Genomic DNA, 15,001 nt, shown 5'->3' with positions numbered 1-15,001 from the left:
ATCCACCAAACACCTCCTCAACTGAGACACATGGAAAGTGTTGTGGATCTGGCTAAGCTCTACTGGAAGATCCAGCCGATAAGCAACCCGACCCACTCGAGCCAAAACCCTGAAAGGACCAATGAATCTGGAGCCCAGCTTGCCCCTCTTCCGAAACCTGATGACACCCTTCCAGGGTGAGACCTTCAGAAGGACCATATCGCCCACCCGGAACTCCAAGTCTGAACGCCTCCTGTTGGCGTAGCTCTTCTGCCGACTCTGCGCAGTCTGCAGTCTACTACGGACCTGCTGAATCAACTCGGTCGTCTTGAGCACCACCTCTGTACTCCCAATGACCCGCTAACCGACCTCGCCCCAACAAATCGGGGTCGTACACTTCCTCCCATAAAGCATCTCGAAGGGAGGTCGATCAATGCTCGCATGATAACTGTTGTTATACGAAAATTCCGCTAACGGAAGATACGTATCCCAACTGCCACCGAAGTCTAGAACACATGCCCTGAGCATGTCCTCGAGAGTCTGAATCGTCCTCTCGCTCTGCCCGTCCGTCTGAGGGTGGAAAGCGGTGTTGAAATGGAGACGAGTACCCATCTCGTCGTGAAACCGCTTCCAGAATCTGGATGTAAAACGGACATCTCGGTCTGACACCACCGATACCGGCACTCCATGACATGCTACGATCTCACGCACATAGATATCGGCTAACTTTTCTGCCGATATACTCTCCTGGATCGAGATAAAATGAGCACTCTTCGTCAACCGATCCACTACTACCCAAATCGAATCTACCCCTCGTGCGGTCCTGGGAAGCTTGGTGATAAAATCCATGGTGATGTCCTCCCATTTCCACACAGAAATATCTAACGGCTGCATCTTGCCATGAGGCCTCTGGTGCTCCGCCTTGACCTTCCTGCAGGTCAGGCACCTCTCAACATACCAGGCGACATCCCGCTTCATGCAGGACCACCAATAATTGGGTCGAAGATCTCTATACATATTCGTCGCCCCTGGGTGGATAGAAAATCGAGACTTATGAGCCTCGTCCATCAACACCTGCCGTACCCCACCCCAGTACGGTACCCACACTCTCCCATGAAGTGTCAGCAATCCCCGACTGTCATAATCAAACGAAGCTACTCGGCCCACTATCCTCTCACACTTTTGCCTCTCCTCCTTGAGGCCCTCAACCTGAGCCTCCCTGATCCGTTCCAACAACGGAGTAATCACTGTCATCCTCAAACACAAATCTCTGATAGGGGCTGCCGACACCTTACGGCTTAGGGCGTCGGCCACCACGTTGGCCTTCCCTGGATGGTAAAGGATCTCACAATCATAATCCTTCAACACATCCAACCACCTCCTCTACCTCATATTCAGACTCGGCTGATCCATAAGGTACCTCAAACACTTGTGATCCGTGTAGATAGTACAACGGACCCCATAAAGATAATGTCTCCAAATCTTGAGGGCAAACACAACCACCCCCAGATCTAAATCATGGGTAGGATAGTTAGCCTCGTGAGGCTTCAACTGTCTCGAGGCGTAAGCTATCACATGGCCTCGTTGCATCAACACTGCTCCCATACCTATGATTGAAGCATCACAGTAGACTACAAAGTCCTCTACTCCCTCTGGCAAGGTAAGGATCGGAGCCTCGCACAATCTCTGCCTGAGAGTCTCGAACGCTGCCTGCTGCTCAGGCCCCCAACGAAATACCACCGACTTCTTGGTCAGTCGGGTGAGCGGCACTGCTATCTTGGAGAAATCCTGAATGAACCTCCGGTAATACCCTGCCAACCCTAGGAAGCTCCGAATCTCGAATGGAGACTTCGGGACCTCCCACTGCATCACGACCTCTATCTTGGCCGGATCCACCAAAATACCCTTCTGGTTGACGAGGTGACCAAGGAACTGCACCTCGCGCAACCAGAACTCGCACTTGGAGAACTTTGCGAAAAGTCTCTCCCTCCTCAAAACTTCCAGCACCTCCCTCAGGTGCTCCTCGTGCTGCTCCTGCGTCTTGGAATACACCAAGATATCATCTATGAATACTATCACTGACCGATCCAGCATCGGTCTACACACGCGATTCATGAGATCCATGAACGCGGCTGGAGCATTGGTGAGCCAAATGGAATCACCACAAACTCATAATGACCATACCTGGTCCTGAAAGCAGTCTTCTGCACATCCTCATCCCTAACCCGCATCTGATGATATCCGGAGCATAGATCGATCTTGGAGAACCACGACGATCCCTGAAGATGGTCAAACAAATCATCTATCCTCGGAAGTGGGTAACGGTTCTTCACCGTTACCTTATTCAACTCCCGGTAATCTATACACATACGGTGCGACCCATCCTTCTTCCTCACAAACAGGATTGGCGCTCCCCAAGGCGAACTGCTCGGCCAAATGAAACCCTTGTCTAGCAGCTCCTGCAGCTGTGTAGACAACTCCTGCATCTCAGGGGGAGCTAGACGGTACGGTGCCTTGGCTATCGGAGCCGCACCAGGAATCAGGTCGATCCTAAACTCAACCTGCCTCTCAGGAGGTATTCCCGGTAAATCCTCGGGAAATACATCCGAGAAGTCTCGCACTACCGGAACATCATCAACTACCGCCTTGCCCTTCTCCCGGGCATCCAAGACATAAGCTACATAACCAGCGCAACCCTGCTGAAAATAGCGTCTCGCTCTCGCGGCGGAACAAAAGGTTGGTCCGCGTTGTGGCCTCTCGCCCTGAATCACTAACTCTCCCCCACTGGGAGTGCGAACCTTCACTAGCTGCAGCTCACAATCAATCACCGTCCCATTGGGACTCAACCAATCCATGCCTACTATAACCTTATTCCCTCGCAGGGGAATCGGAACCAGGTCCACCGAAAACTGTTCGTCGAACAACTGAAGAGAACACTCTCTATGCACTCTGGCGACCCTCACGGTCCTGTCATCTGCTATCTCAACCTCTAGTGGACAATCCAGGTTCCCTGGAGCTCTACTAAATCTCTTGCTAAGCGCAAGCGATACAAACGATCGGGTAGCCCCCGAATCAAATAACACCGTAGCAGAAATGTCGTTCACAGAGAACGACCCTATATAAAAACATATAATCATAAGCAATAATTAATCAATAATAATAAATAGATGAAGGGAAAATACATACCCGTCACCACATCAGGAGTTACTCGCGCCTCCTCTGCTGTCATCTGAAAAGCCCTACTCTTCGCCACTGGCGCCTCGGCTCGGCCCTGCCGGCCATCTGTAATCCTCAAAGTAGCAGGGGCAGGTGCAGCCACCTTCCTTACTGCGGCTAAACTCGGGCACTGGGACTTTTTATGTCCCCTCTGATTGCACTGAAAGCAAATCAGATCCGATGCTGCAATGGCAGTAGCAGGGTTCGTACAATCCCTACTCAAATGCCCAGTCCGACCGCACTTGAAGCAGCCGGAACTCCCTGCCTTGCACACCCCATCGTGCATCCTCCCACACTTGCCACATCGACCGTGGCTCGGCTGAATCCTGGTTCTGTGATCTGAAACCTTGGGCTTTTTGCCCGAACCTCCTGAACCCGAAACCGCCTCCGGTTTCCTCTTCTTCTCCATCTCGAGATCAATCTCCCTCTCTCGAGCCCTAGCAATCATGTCATCCAGCGTTTTACAACTGGATCGGCTCACAAACTGGCGGATATCGCTCCGCAACATCTCATGATAACGGGCCTTCTTCATCTCCTCATCGGCTGCATACTGAGGAACAAGAAGAGCCCTCTCCCTGAATTTGGCGGTGATCTCCGCCACGGTCTTTGTAGTCTGGGTGAGGTCCTGAAACTCTCTGGCTAACTGCTGCACCTCAATAACCGGTGCAAACTCCGCCCTGAACCTGGTAGAGAAATCAGCCCAGGTCATGGCATCTAACGTTGCATCATCTCCAATGGTATGTCCGACCTCTTCCCACCAATCCCGTGCCCTGTCCTTCAGAAGACAGGACGCCAATCTAACCTTGTCCCCCTCGGGACACCTGCTCGTGCGGAACGCGTTGGCCACATCCGCCAACCATCTAGTACTCGCTATGGGGTCCCGCGCCCCATGATAATCTGGAGCTCCACATGCCCTGAACTCCCTGAACGTAAGTGTGCGCAACCCCATCATGGCCGCCACCTCGGCACGGAAGGTGCCGAACCTCTCATCCATCAGCTCTAGGATACCCTCCTTGATCGAACCGAAGATCACAGGAGTCTGCTCCAAAATGATATGGGTAATCTCTGAAGAAAGAAACTCTCTGGTCTGCTCATCCATGCGCTCGTCCCCCGAGCCTGATCCTAATCCCTCCCCTGGACCTCCACTGCCGGCTGCTGGCCTAGAACGCAAAACCACCATTCTGAAACACATCATAGCAACATCAAAAAACTGAAATATCTCAAGGGATCATTGATACTACTACTAGCTCCCTGGTCTTGTCTCGGCCTTCCTCGATTCGAGTACGGATCCTCTGCTTTCAGTAGTACGGGCCCATACTACCTTCCACATCTATCCGTACTTTCCTCAAGAACTGTCTTGACTCCACTAAGTCACTTATACTACTACTGATCTCTGCTACTCTCATCCTAGGCTTGCCCTAGGGAAATCTCTTACTCCACTCAAACCAGTCCTCAGCTGTTAAAGGCCTCCCTGCAATGCTAATTAGCCATCACCTGAATACCATCACATGTGATGAGGCTCGGATAATCCTTCGAGTAAAAGGCTCGTCCCTACAACGGTTAGACTCAAACGAGAGCTGCGCAATAGGGCCAAATCCAACACTCTGAGATTATTCAACCCTGATCACATGTGACGTGACGTATTCACCTAATGGCTAACTCTCATCACCAAGAGTTCTACAAAGCACGAAGCAAGCAACATTCGGACACCGGAAACTACTCAAGCAAATCTACTCTCATAACGAGAAACTATACTAGCATACAATGGTAAGCTCGCGCTACCAGGCATAACCTAAACAGGCTATCCTACTGCTGTCTACTCGATATTAGCATGCAATTCTCATAAAGCTGGAACGCATATAACAGGAACATAAGGCATCTTCCTAGATCCTTAGTCCTAAACAGGCTATCCTAAACAACGCGTTTTAAAGCCGTGAGGGCAGCAGATCCCATAAGAACTCTTTAGTTAAGCGTGCTCGGGCGGGAGTAGTACCAGGATGGGTGACCCCCTGGGAAGTCCTCGTGCCGAGTGGCCCAAAACGGACAATATTGTGATACGTGCCAGAGGGGGATGTTACAAATGGTATCAGAGCCGGGGCACGGGTCGATGTGTTCGACGGGGACGCCGAACCCTATAATGGGGGGTGAAAGTGGGTTAGATCTGATCCCACATCGGCTGGTTAGGAGAACTAAGCATTCCTTATGAAACAACCCAAAAATACGACCCAAAAATTTCAATTTTTATTATAACAAAAACCATGAAACTGAGTATCACATATTAAAACCATTCGTTGCGTGTTTCAAAAACCATAATAAAATACTGTGAGAGAAACTGTAACACAATTGTATCCAAACATATCAAGAAACTGAATCAACTCCCAGGACAAAAACTGAAGCTGTGGTGTGTGCGATGCCATCATCCCGAGCTCTTCCCTTTGCTTGCGGAAGTACCTGAAACCAAAACTGAAACTGTAAGCACGAAGCTTAGTGAGCTCCCCCAAACTACCACATACCATACAATACATAAAAAGCACATACTGGGCCTTGCCCACTGACTGGGACCCCGTCCCCTGCATCAGACCGAAGTCCGGACTAACTATCTGGGACCCCGTCCCCTGCATCGGACCGAAGTCCGAAAACTGACTGGGACCCCGTCCCCTAAATCAGACCGAAGTCCAAAACTGTCTGGGACCCCGTCCCCTACATCGGACCGAAGTCCGAAACTGACTGGGACCCCGTCCCCTGCATCGGACCGAAGTCCGGACTAACTGAACACGGCATAACATAACATATCATCTAGTATAAGCACATAAATCCTGTCTGAGCCACAGAGGCGTCAAACATACTAACTACTGCATTGGACCGAAGTCCAGAAACTACTGCTAATTGAACGGGCCGGCATTGTGGCCTTAGACCCGTTCCTACTGGAAGGAAACTCACCTCGCGAACAGGCTGCTGTGTGTATGGATCTGGAAGCTAACTGCTGCAACTTCGGTATCTCTCCGGCTACAAATCCATAAACACACTCAATCAGATGCTAATCACTGCCTTGGGTAAAATGACTTTTTTACCCCTGGTCAAAGTCAACTCTCCCGGTCAAAGTCAACCTACAGTTGACCTGACTCGCCGAGTTGGGCCGCCAACTCGCCGAGTCCCTAGTCTCACTTCTCAACCCTACTCGTGGCTACTCATCGAGCATGGCATCGACTCGACGAGTACCCTCTTGATTCAAAAGCTCAGGCAATCTGCATCCGACTCGTCGAGTCATATGAACAACTCGACGAGTTGTTCTTCGATCTAAGAAGATTTTCTTGGACTCGCCGAGTTGTATGAACAACTCGTCGAGTCCCTCCATTACTGAGTCTAACCTCCGACTCACTGAGTCCATCCTACTGCTCACTGGCCTCCACTCGAAATCACTTAAAGGGTAAAGATCGGGGACTCGCGACCTGACTCGCCGAGTCCGAAGAACGACTCGCCGAGTCACATGCATGCAGATACTAAAAACTCGATTCTGCTCGAAACCACCGCATACAATTTATAGATCTGAGTTTCTAAGGCTGATTTACCACGTAAAGTTTCCAACTTTACGTGCACATACGCATGAAAAGGGATATAAAGGCTAAAAAGGTACTTAGAAGAGTAGATCTAGGGCTATCATGCAAAATGGCTCTATAAAGGTAATAGATCTACGATTTTGGAACTGAAACATGGCGAGATCCGAAGGCTAATCAATCTAATGTGATCCCTCTACTAAGAACAAGCTAAGGAATGGCTAAAAGAGGCTAAATATGCTTGTGAAAGATAAATAAATCATAGAAACAGAAGGAAATCAGCTGATACCTCAATAAACTCTGAAATGGGTGCAAGACCTTGGATCTTCTTCTTCTCCTTTGGATCTAGCCTCCTTCTTCTCTTCAAAACTTCAAGATTCACACAAGAAATACTCAATTACTCAAGAAAACGATTAGGGTTTGCTAAATGATGCTTTGAGGGTGAAGGGGACGAGTTTGGGGCTCATAAGGTGGTTTAAATAGGGTGCAAACCCGGGGATTTAGGGTTTCTACCTGGCAGGCAGACTCGCCGAGTCCCGAATATGGACTTGCCGAGTCGCCGACTATCACGTGCTCGAAATCTCTTCCCTACTCGACGAGTTGGGCCATAGACTCGCCGAGTCCCTCTCGAAAACTTCTAAATAAATGCCACGAAAGCAACATACCAGAAATGGGGCGTTACAACTTATAAGGGGTGTGGATACCTTCCCTAACACACCGCGTTTTAAAGCTGTGAGGGCAGTAGATCCCATAAGAACTCTGCAGTTAAGCGTGCTCGGGCGGGAGTAGTACCAGGATGGGTGACCCCCTGGGAAGTCCTCGTGCCAAGTGGCCCAAAACGGACAATATTGTGATACGTGCCAGAGGGGGATGTTACACCTTATAAGAGGTGTGGATACCTTCCCTTCACAACGCGTTTTAAAGCCGTGAGGGCAGCAGATCCCATAAGAACTTTGCAGTTAAGCGTGCTCGGGCGGGAGTAGTACCAGGATGGGTGACCCCTTGGGAAGTCCTCGTGCCGAGTGGCCCAAAGCGGACAATATTGTGATACGTTCCAGAGGTGGATGTTACAAATCCAAAGTGGGTTAGATCTGATCCCACATCGGCTGGGAAGGAGAACTAAGCATTCCTTATAAGGGGTGTGGATACCTTCCCTATCACAACGCGTTTTAAAGCCGTGAGGGCAGCAGATCCCATAAGAACTCTGCAGTTAAGCGTGCTCGGGCGGGAGTAGTACCAGGATGGTTGACCCCCTGGGAAGTTCTCGTGCCGAGTGGCCCAAAGCGGACAATATTGTGATACGTGCCAGAGGGGGATGTTACAAATGGTATCAGAGCCAGGGCACGGGTCGATGTGTTCGACGGGGACGTCGAACCCTATAATGGGGGGTGAAAGTGGGTTAAATCTGATCCCACATCAGCTGGGAAGGAGAACTAGGCATTCCTTATAAGGGGTGTGGATACCTTCCCTATTACAACGCGTTTTAAAGCCGTGAGGGCAGCAGATCCCATAAAAACTCTGCAGTTAAGCGTGCTCGGGCGGGAGTAGTACCAGGATGGGTGACCCCCTGGGAAGTCCTCGTGCCGAGTGGCCCAAAGCGGACAATATTGTGATACGTGCCAGAGGGGGATGTTACATAACCCGTTAAGGACTTAATCACCTAAGGGTAGGACTGATTAAGGTTTAACTTAGTCATTCTCGGGTGAAATAAAAACCCAATCAATAGTCCAACTATGTGCCCGATCATTTTCCAAAATAGAGCTTCTCGATTCTAGGGGTTTTCACATAAAATGATAACTAAGGTTAGTGTTCCACACTTAACCCTTTAAGGACCTAATCTATTAAGCCAAATATTGCATTAAGTTAACTGTAAGGGCATTATTAAGTATTATTTTAAGTTTAATTAATAGTTTTAATACGGGTCCCGTCCAACTCCAAAATTAGGGTTTCATGACATTAGGGTTTCCAACCCAAATACTAGCCAATTAGGTTCCAGGTTAGGCTTTTAGGTTAATTAGAGTTTAATAAGCTGGGCACCACCCACTAACACCCCGAGTGGTGTTGGTCAACGGTGGTTCACGACAGCAGCCACCACCTCACGACGGCGGTGGTTATGATTTTAGGCCAAAACAGTGATAAAAGCATTTCAAACATCAGTCCAGACATACACACATATACACACAACCACCCAAAGTGGCGGCTGGTGGTGGTAGAACGGCAACATTGTGCTGGTGGTGGTTTTTATTCAGTTTCCAGTCAAGCAACACCCAAAAACAACATTCAACTAAAATAAACACACTCATAAACACCATTTCACACACACAACCACCTCTCATAGTGGTTGGTGGTGGCAGAAGAAGTAGCATGGGCGGCAACCACCATGGTTAGCTGCCATGGTGCTCCTTTATGATCTCTGACCAACAAATGCACACATACGCGCCGACATATTCTGAAACACGCACACACGCCTTTGAAAACACTAACCACGTTGTTGCAACCTCCCCTTTGGAGGAGGATGACGGCTGGATTAACCACGAAAAGAACAATCGCGTGGAGTGGCGACAACAGCGATGTTAACGGAAAAATAATCGTAGAAGAGGGAGGTGCACAAACCCGACTGAAAATGGCAGCAACAGATATCACGAGCTTTTAGCTCCTCCGATCTCCCCACTGTTATGGCTTCGGGCTTGCAGTTCTTGTATTTGTCGACGGCGGGAACAACGACGGGTCGCTTGGTGGTGCAAGGCGGTGATAAGGTGGCAACGGCAACTCGAGGAATGGAGGTATAAGGGTGGTGTAACGACCCAAAATTTTCAAATAATTTTTTCATTTCTAATTAGCCAAACACTCCTATAAAATGTAAAGTAACATTAACAACTGTTTTCAAAATTCATAACATTAACATTTTATTCAAAACATCAGAGTATCCCATCAAAACAAATGTCGGAGAGTGCACTCCGTGCCATCAAGCCTTGCCCTTGCCCTTAGGCTCAGATGTACCTGAAACAAATCAACAAATTGTAAGTTAATGCTTAGTGATTTCTCCATAGCATACCCCACACAATCCACATGATCACATAATCATATTAGCTATAAAAGCTACATAAGCCTTGCATACAACATATAGGCATGTCGTGGGCTCGTCCCCAGGGTCTTATTCTAGGATGCCATGGGCTCCCCTCATGGTCTTACACCTAAGTGCCATGAGCTCCCCCATGGTCTTTAATAGGAAAGGCATGGGATCTCCACATGGTCTTACATCCGAGTGTCATGGGCTCTCCCATGGTCTTTTAGTAGGAAAGCCATGGGCTCTCCACATGGTCTTACATCCAGGTGCCATGGGCTCTCCCATGGTCTTCCATACAAGCATACCATATATACCACTAACATACTTCCTAGCTCATACCAACTAACATGCTACATAATACAACTTCAGCTAGGATACCACATATCATAAAATGGGTCAGTCTTGGTGCCTTAGACCCATTGGTATGGTGAGGAGACTCACTTTTGCCAGCTGAATCCGAAAGCTGCTCTCCTAACAGTCTATAACCAACCGTGTTGAACAATAATAACATTACCCAAGGTTAGGATTGAACACAATCCAATTGAAGAACCCAAACCCCAAGTCCTTTCACAATGGCACAAAAAGTCTTCTTGTGCTAATGGGCCCAAAGTCCATGTCTAAAATCATTAATGGGCCTCATGGCCCAATAAGGTCCAACCATAGTATCCATGGCCCAAAAAAGATAAGTTGGTCCACTAAATCCAAAACATGACCAGGCCCAATGACTAATTGAGGCCCAAAAGCTTACAAGCTCAAAACAAGTCCGAGTTCATCCGTTGTGCGTACGTCTTGCATACCACCCTAGTATGCGCAACGTACTGAGTCCCTGAGACATACGCGTTGCATACTCTAAGTTACGCCCAGTGTACAAACAGATTAAGTACATTTTCCATTAAGTGCTTAATACTCGATGTTCTAACGTCCAAACCTTAGATCTAATCTCATTAAGACGTCCTAAGGCATAAAGTTGGCAACTTTATGCCTTTGCATGTCCCCTATGCTCCCAACAACCCATTAAGACCTTTCCAAGAGTTTTAATCCATGCATGAGGTCAAAACATTCATCAAGACTCCATTTTTATGCAATGAATGGACCAAAGGACTTCAGATCTATCCTCCCTAAACTATGGAGTTTCTCAAACTCTCAAGAGGTGGTCCAAAACCAACTAAAGGAACAAAATAGAAACCCTAGCTAGATCTAATGAATAAGATGGCAAGATCAAAGCTTTATACTTCCAGAAGCTCTTCAAGGTGAACTAGATGCAAATTCTTGAAGCCCAATGCCACTCCAAGCTTGCTTAGCAACTCCTTCTTCTTGAATGGTCACTAAAATGACCACAAATACACTCCTTAAGATCAAAAATGATCTCACAAGGTATCTTTGGTGTAGAAGGGCGAAATAAGACTAGGGAGGCAGACTAGGGTTTAGTCCAAGAGGCTTAAAGGTGTTTAAATAGGTGTCAAGTCTGAGAATTAGGGTTTTGGCCCTCTGTCGCGTACGAACCGCGTACCTATGCATACGCCCTGCGTACGTGACCACCTTCCACGATCATGAATTCTTAATACGCTTGGCGTACTCCTAAATTATGCCCTGCTTACTAAGGTACCCGTTATTCCATATTTTCCTTTTCAAGGGTCTAAAGTGCAATAGTTGAATTGGAGTGTTACAGGTGGCGGCTGGAGGATATGTTTAGGGTTAGGGTTGGCATGAAGGAAACGAAGGGGGGGGGGGGTAAATCCCGTCCCTTCCAAACTTAATTCCATTTATACAACATTGGTCTCTGCCTCCCTAAATCCTTTTCAAATTAAAACCAATAATTACCAAACAACCCTTGCTTTACGAATTTCGTCTTAACATTTCAAGCCCTAATGTTATAATATAGACTCCAAATTCTAGAAATTATGTCTCGGGGTTTTAGGGCTTATTATTTATTAATTTATTTACTTATATTATTTATTTATTTATTTTAACGGAATGTTACACTAAGCTTTGTGTTCATGGTTTGTGTTTAAAATGTTTTTTCAGGTACTTCCGGTTCGAAGGGGAAGGGCCTGACATGATGACACAACATCCACCCGTGTTTTTCATTTTATGATTTTGTATTGCACTCTGATAACTATTTTCTATATTGACATACTTTGATGGTTTATGAAATGAATGGTTGATAGTTTTGGCTGTTTTAAAACAAAAAAATTTACTTAGTATTTTGGGGATGTTACACAAATTCTTCTTGGCCATGAAGGACTTCGACATGAATCCTTTGAGAAACACAATGATAAAACTTCCTAACTATGAGTACTTTAATGGTAGCCTTCTTTCGTTCTCCTATGCAACAATAAACCTAAACCAAAATATTGTATACCTGAACTATTGTTTCCTCTATCCCATTATACTGAAACCTACAAAGATCAAATAGACCGATAATCCTCTAAGAGGAATACACAGTTCTTCCCCACTTAGAGTTCGAACTACCACCGAATGACGTTTTCGAACCACAAATCATCAAACCGGTTCAACCCGATACAGTCAATTTTAGGGAGACTCTGAATCTCAGATGGATACCCTGTAACGTCCCATAGTGACACTGACTCACACTTAACGAAGTCACCCATAACACCATTTGATTGACGAGGCACCCTAAGGACCGGACCTTGCACACTAGAAACTTGCATTTGAAGAAATTACACCCAACTTCATCCTCCTGTGAACCTTCAAGAATCCCCTGAAAATAACTCCAAAAAACCTAGCATAACATTAGAACTCCCTTATTCGAACCAAAAACATCTCGATGCTAACTTATGACGAGTACCCCTTTTGCGTCATTTCTCTACATGTCGCCCCAACTGCGACTCTCTAAACCCTTTGAGCGAGTAACAAAACCTTGAATTCTCTACCCTGAGTGTAGTGCTTGGTTACGCACCAGTTATCCTCGTTCTTCGAACTTCCGTTTCGACTTTAGAATCAAATTCTTAATCTACATTGGAGACACCGATCCTGTCAAAACTGGGTCAGAGTCTCAACTTACGACATGATCTCCAATCCATCCACCGAACCAACGAACAATCAGTCTCAAACATCCTTATATTAAAGATGGAAAAGATTGACAACGAACCAGACTTTACCCTTTTGCAATAGAAACCGATGTGGAGAACACCATCCCTATATTATATTTATCGATTGACACGCATCCGATCTCTTCTCCCTCGAACACGAAAAGTTGGAAAAACAAAACCCCATCGTAGAAAATGACATCCCAAATCATTGGCCCACACCCATCCTTATACTGCAATCCTTGAGTCGATTAACACAATCACTTCCTACTTGATTCATACTCAAACTAGTACTACTTCGAACAAGGGCCTCGAGGCCTTAGAATCAACTAACTCACACAGGTGTAATGCCAAGTTTTAGGTATGGTCTTTTTTAAGTAAATTTAATCAATTGAATTTGTATTTATGGTGGCCACTACGTGGTGATGGAATCCCACGACATGGCCAAGGCAAGAGTTTTCATGGCCCTTAAGTTGGCGCCACGACGTGGCCGCTGTTTAATGACAAACCCTAATCCGGAGTTTGAGCCCCTATTTAAGGAATGTGATGGCTAGGGTTACCTAACCTCAACCTCATTCACTCTTGTTAGGCTTGTCAAACCCAACAAATAAAGGGGTACAACAGACTCCAAATAAACTGTTTTAATGCACTAAAAAGTAGTACCAGGCAAGCAAGATCGAACCACAGAGACACGGGTCAAAAGTCTATACCTCTTTGCACAAGGTACTTTGGTCAAAAAGGGGATTTTGTTTGCAAAAGTAAGTAACTAAATAACAATCTACTTTAAAAGCATGCACATAATGAAATAGATTTGTAAACAAGTTGTAAAAGTGCTTCCAGTTCTGGTTCTCAATGTTGTTGTTCAACTTGATTATGACTTGATGTAATTCATTATTGTTATTATATGTTGGTACTGAAGGATATTAACAAGCTCTAATACCCCTCGCTTGCCAAATTATCTAACCAAAACACGCTCTTTAACTAGACCTAGCTTTACTAATTCAACCTAAACACGCTCTTACATTGCATTGAAAAACCGCATTAAGTTTTGTACAGGCTTCCCAACAATGTTCATTTCTTATCATACGCTCGAAAGTGTGAAAACATGTGATATATGTTTTACAATAAGAAAACTTATTGCTTGTTACCAATTATTAACTTAATAGAATGATTAAGTGCCCTAAAAGTTAATTAACTACACAAAAATTCAATTCATGAAAGTGGCCAATCAAACACAAATCAAATTCAAGGATTATAAAACAAAAACATAATCACTAGAATAGAATCACAAATCAAACATCAAATCATATGCTTCAAGTCAAGCAATCAACATGTTTTGAACAAGAACTGGAAACTAGGGTTTCTTAGCCACACATTGCTAAGAACAAATCAAACAAGAATAAAGATGAAATTGAAAATTTTAATGCTTACTAAAATGAAATCAAAAGTGTTTGCAATGATTAGGTCTTATCAAAAGCTCCAATAATTTTCCCAAAATCGTCCAAGATCGCCCAAAGTTGCTCCAGAAACCGTCTCTCCTCATAAAATGATGTCTGGCTTTGTTTTATTTAGTGTTCACGTTCTTTCCATAAGACCATGCGTTTTTAGCATGGTCATGCCTTTTGCCCATGTGTTTTTGGCATGACCCATGCTTTTTGCTAAAATTCCAAAGAGTCTTCACTGTTGGCTCCATCTTCAGTCTAGCTTCAACATGAGTCATTTTGCTCAAATATAAGACGAGAAAGGACAAACATGACCCGTGTCAGTGTGACATGAACCGTGTTTCAAACGTAGTCCTTTGCTATGATGATAATGCAACAATGACTCATATTATGTCTTCATGCTTTCCTTCCATGGCATGATCGATACATCTTCTTTTCATACACTAAAGCTCCATGCTCCATGATCCAAGCTCCATTCTCCATGATCCAAGCTCCATGCTCCATAATGCCTACAAAATAAATCAAAAATAGTGAAGTACCAATCATTCTTAATAAAATATGCAATTGCCCAATTGATTAAGTAAATGCAACAATTGTGAAGTAGAATGCTATGAAAATGGCGGAAATAAACATGCAAAATAGGTGCATAAAATGCACCTATCAGTTATCCCTCAGCCTCCAAAAGGAAACCCT

Source organism: Lactuca serriola, chromosome 9 (assembly GCF_051521515.1).
Source record: "Lactuca serriola cultivar US96UC23 chromosome 9, Lser_US96UC23_V15, whole genome shotgun sequence".
In the NCBI taxonomy this organism is placed as follows: Eukaryota; Viridiplantae; Streptophyta; class Magnoliopsida; order Asterales; family Asteraceae; genus Lactuca; species Lactuca serriola.
This window is presented reverse-complemented; position numbering follows the sequence as displayed.